The sequence below is a fragment of the Amblyomma maculatum genome, chromosome 10 (assembly GCF_055883805.1).
Source record: "Amblyomma maculatum isolate TAMU_Amacu chromosome 10, ASM5588380v1, whole genome shotgun sequence".
NCBI lineage: Eukaryota > Metazoa > Arthropoda > Arachnida > Ixodida > Ixodidae > Amblyomma > Amblyomma maculatum.
In genome coordinates this window covers 176,707,031-176,712,306 of record NC_139353.1, presented here as the reverse complement: position 1 = coordinate 176,712,306, position 5,276 = coordinate 176,707,031, and the positions used below count along the sequence as shown (strand labels likewise).

Below are 5,276 nucleotides of genomic sequence, written 5' to 3'. Positions count from 1 at the left end.
GAAAAAGTGACGGTGCGGGCGCGCTGGCATGAGACTACTAGTGGATGGCCGGTGCGATGAGATATGCGAGCTGGCGGTGTGATGTAGGGTGGTTGGCCGAGGGAGCTGTAAAAAAACTTATGGAACAGATTAAGAGAAGCAATGCGACGACGATGGGCAAGAGTTGATAAACCTGATTGCCGTTTAAGTGACGATACACTGATGTCATATGAATAGGAAGAATGAATGAACCTCGTGGCGCGGTTTTGGACAGATTCTAGTGAACTGATGAGATATGCTTGTTGCGGGCTCCAGATAGCAGATGCGTATTCTAGTTTAGGTCGGATGAGCGATTGGTAGGCGAGAAGTTTAATACTTTCAGGGGCGTGCCGTAAATGGCGTTTCAAAAAACCTAATGATCGGTTAGCTGATGCGACGATGTTCGTTACATGTGAGCGCCAGGAGAGATCCTGGCACAAGGTGACGCCTAAGTACTTGTATGAGCATGCAGATTCTAGTGGAGTGTTAGCAACCGAGTAAGTGAAAATTTGGGGGTTACGCCGGCGGTGAAAAGATACGAGTTTACATTTATTAGGATTAAGCGACATTAGCCAGTCATCGCACCAGGCATGTATTGCGTTAATGTCGTTTTGGAGCTGTGATTGGTCAGAGGTGTTGGAAATAGTGCGGTAAATAACGCAATCATCGGCAAACAGACGAACATTGCAAACCAGGTTTGAGGGTAAGTCGTTTATATAGATTAGGAATAGGAGGGGAGCTAATACAGAACCTTGGGGTACGCCTGATGTTACTGGAAGAGGGTTAGAACTGTGTCCATTAACGAGAACAAACTGAGAGCGGTTAGAAAGGAATTCTTCGATCCATAATAAGACGTTAGGATGCAGATTTAGCATGGTTAGTTTCAGCAGTAAACGCCTGTGGGGAACTTTGTCAAATGCTTTAGCGAAGTCTAGAAAAATAGCGTCAGTTTGTAAGTTTAGGTCGAGGCTGGAGTGAACGTCATGAAGAAAGATGGCCATTTGAGTTTCACATGACAGACCCTTGCGAAACCCGTGCTGTGAGGGATGAAAGAAGTTGTTACTGTCAAGAAAGTTCATGATTTGAGAATAGATGACGTGTTCCATGATTTTGCAAGGTATGCTGGTTAATGATATGGGACGGTAATTTAAAGGAGTATCTTTCTTGCCTGATTTATAGACGGGAATGACCTTCCCCACTTTCCAATCATCCGGAATGCATCCTGTAGAAAGCGACTGGGAAAACAATAACAATAAGTATATTGCAGAAATGCTGTTAGTATTGCGAAGTATTTTGGAGTTAATTTCGTCGACGCCGGCCGATGATGAAGTTTTAAGGTGTTCGATTAGCGAGGAAATGCCAGCTTCAGAAAACACGACAGCAGGCATGTTGGACTGTATATTGGCGGTGGAAGGCGCAGTTGGTGGTTGAATTTCATTAGTGAATACAGATGAAAAGGCATTATTAAAAATATCAGCGCATTCTTTGTCATCTGCGTCTTCGCCGGACTCTTTAGTAAGAGTGATGGTATGTGCTGGGTGCTCACTAATTACCTGCCAGAACTTTCTGGGATTGGAAGTCAACAATTTCGGGAGGTCGTTGTGAAGGAAAGAGTATTTCGCATTGCGGACAGGTACGTGCGTTCGGCTGTATAGTATTTTTCCCACGCGAAAGCGTCGTATTGCTTTAATTTTGCCGCACGGAAAAGGCGTTTCTTTTTGTTGTCGAGCCTTTTTATTGTTTTGGTAAACCATGGTTTTTGGCGGTCGGAGTGGAAGCTTATTTTAGGGATGTATCTGTCTGTTAGTTCGATAATCTTGCTCTTAAAGAGGGACCAGTTATCATTTACTGAGCGATCGTGAAACGATACTTCAAATGTAGTGAGATATTGGCTTAATTCGAGATTAAACGCTTCATAGTTTCCTTTGTCGTATAGCCTAATAGTTTTATTTTGATTTTCGTGTCGTGATGGGTGGAACTCAAATGTGGCGTGAATAACTTTATGATCGCTGATTTCGCGTAGATAAGTGATAGATGAGAGGGCTTCCGGGTGGGTAGTTAGGATTAAGTCGAGGATGTTTGCACACCCTTCTGCAACGCGGGTCGGTTCGGATATTACTTGTGTTAAGTTGAAGTTTAGGCAGACCTCAATGAAGTCATTCGCTTCCCTGTTGCCGACTGCTGTCTGTGTCTGCCAGTTGATTCCTGGAAAATTGAAGTCTCCAAAAAGGATGATATGTGCTTTTGCGTATTTTCTCGATAGCTGACTGATCTCGTCGTTAAGTATTCGGGAAAAATCACAGTTGGTATTTGGCGCTCTGTAACAAACGCCTAGCAGTAGGGTTTGGGGCGTGGCGCGACAATGTAGCCATATTATCTCGAGGTCTGATGGAATATTTATAACTGTGCACGAGAACTGATTGTGGACTGCGATGAGTACACCTCCGCCTCGAGCGGATGTGCGATCTTTGCGAAAAAGGTTAAAGTTCGGTAAGTCAGCAAGAATTTCAGTATCAGTGACGTCATTAGTGAGCCATGTTTCGGTAAGAATCAGCAAATTACTAGAAGATGAACACACAAGATTGGAGATTATTTCGCGTTTCGGAAGAAAGCTGCGTATGTTAGTGAAAATCACCGAAAGGGAGAGATTAGACTGGGGGGTGGTAGATACGTGAGCGGCTGGAAGCTTGCGGCGCAGCAATCGCTATGGTATCTCTTTTACAGATTGCGATGGTTCGTCGAAAGTATATCGACGGGCACCGATGAACAGGGTCTTGTACCGCAAAGAAAAACGGTTAGTCTTGCTTTTGGCAAAGGTAACTAGGTGCTTGCGCGCATTACGAACGCGACGTGAAAAATCTTCGCCGACGGTGTAGTCTGTGTCCTTGAATTTGCGGCCATTAGCTAGGATTTCTTCTTTCGTTTTGAAGAGCGCGAATTTGGCAATTAGCGGACGGCAGCGGCCAAGTTCGTGGCGCCCAAGACGGTGAGTGCGGTCTAATGTTTTGGGGTCGAGTGTGATGTCCAAAAATTCGGAGCAATGGTGAATTAGTAGTTTTTCAGAATCGGCCCACGTTTCAGATGGATCAGGGTCAGGAATATTGTAGAAAATCAGGTTGTTTCGGCGTGACTGGTTTTCTGCTTCGTCCATACGATCCTCGAGATCACAGAGCTGTTGAGTCGCCTGAGCGGTGTGAGTGCTTATGCCTTCTATCTCTGTGCGTAGCGTCTGTATGGTTTGGTAGTGGCCTTCAAGTGCGCTAATGCGCCTACTTAGGTCAGAAATCAGGTTTCCTGTTGTTAGTAACTGGGTTTTGAGGTCTGAAACTTCCGTGATTAGTGTCGACTGGCCGGCGGACAATTTTTAAGTTCCGCAAGTACAGTGTCGAGTTGGGCAGGGCCGGGGTTAGTCTCTATGTCGCCGGATAACAAAAGCAAGGAAATAATGACATCAGCACACTCAGTGGCAATCGCAAAGCAACACTGTGGGCTCGGCAGCTGTAACAGGAAATAATCACTAGATTTCTTAGCGTAAAGACAATATGGCTTCCTAACCTGCATGGCGAGGCAGAACGGGTTGAGTGACTGCATCGTGGCACAGCCACCGAGCCCACAGAGCGACGCCAGCGGCTGCGGCTGCTTAAAAGCTGGGGCGGGAGAAGATGTCGATGGCGATGGTGTTTCCAGTTGACTGTCGAGGGTTCAGTGCACTGGTGAGGTCAGCGCACGATAGGCGGAAGCGGTGACGAGGCAGGGATGGTTGAAAACGGGCGTCCTTTCCAGCCAGATGTCCGGTGGACAGGCAGCCAGAGAAGCAGGGAAAAGCACGGTGAACCAAAGGGGAGCAACCACCTGCATGGCGAGGCAGAACGGGTTGAGTGACTGCATCGTGGCACAGCCACCGAGCCCACAGAGCGACGCCAGCGGCTGCGGCTGCTTAAAAGCTGGGGCGGGAGAAGATGTCGATGGCGATGGTGTTTCCAGTTGACTGTCGAGGGTCCAGTGCACTGGTGAGGTCAGCGCACGATAGGCGGAAGCGGTGACGAGGCAGGGATGGTTGAAAACGGGCGTCCTTTCCAGCCAGATGTCCGGTGGACAGGCAGCCAGAGAAGCAGGGAAAAGCACGGTGAACCAAAGGGGTGCAACCACCTGCATGGCGAGGCAGAACGGGTTGAGTGACTGCATCGTGGCACAGCCACCGAGCCCACCCTGGTCTCGATGCTTGAAAGCGGTACAAAAGCGCTTCTAGTGAATGCGGTATTGCCTTAGAAACGTGCCGTAGAACGTTATACTGCGGTGTATATCGGTAATTATGAGCATGTTACTTACAAAAGTCGCAGTAACACGAGTAGCGAAGTACGTTTCCGCTACATTTCTTCTGCGCTTTGCGCACATGCAGAGCCATCTTGCGGCAAACACAGAAGAATCCCTCCTCGCAATGTGCGGCGCTGCCCCGACACGTGGCGCGCCACTCGCCCCTGACGTTTCGCCGTGCACCCTCAAGGGTTGTAGAATCAAGCGTCTTTCCTTTCTTTAGATCACTATCTTCACTCACCCGCTTCTCCCCTTCGGGCCGCGGGGTTACCGGTGCGAGGATGCCCCAATACCCTTGCGTTTAATAAGTTTTCTCGACGAGGTGCAATAATGCTATCGCGTTCCACTCTTCAAGGCGAAGCCTAAGCGTCCTCCAATTTTTTTTTTAATTGAGTGCGTGGGTACCTGGCTTACACATAGTGTCTTTGTCACTTTCTTTAGTTGTTTTATAGCGGCTAAGGAGTCTGTATAGATGTGGCTTCTTTTATGGCATTGAATATATACTCCAGAAGGAGACTGCAGCTATGAAATTAGGAGACGTCTGCTTCTGGGAAAGAGAGCCATGGTTAGCCTTGACCGCCTAGTAAAGAGCAGACATTAGTCTGCCAAACAAGATCCGTATAACTCGTGCTATGGGCTTTCCAGTTGTGATGTATGGATGCGAGAGTTGGACTGTGAAGAAGGCTGACCGCCGAAGAATTGACGCGTTAGAATTGTGGTGCTGGCGGAGACTCTTGAGAGTTCCTTTTACTGCCAGAAGATCAAATCAGTCGATATTGTCGACCATAAACCCTGAGTGCTCATTGGAGGGTCACAGTCTAAAGTTAAAGCTCAGCTACTTTGGTCATCTGAAGAGAAGATAGGAGTCGCTGGTGAAAGATTTGGTGTTTTGAAAGGTTGAGGGTCGCCGGAGAAGGGGTGGGCAGTGAACGCGATGGTTAGAT

General features: G+C 47.8%; 1 pseudogene; it reads right to left on the bottom strand.

Annotated features, from left to right (window-relative positions):
- Positions 1–2,722: 2,722 nt before the first annotated feature.
- LOC146177989 (uncharacterized) lies at positions 2,723–4,145 on the bottom strand (annotated as a pseudogene).
- Between the last annotated feature and the right edge of the window lie 1,131 nt (positions 4,146–5,276).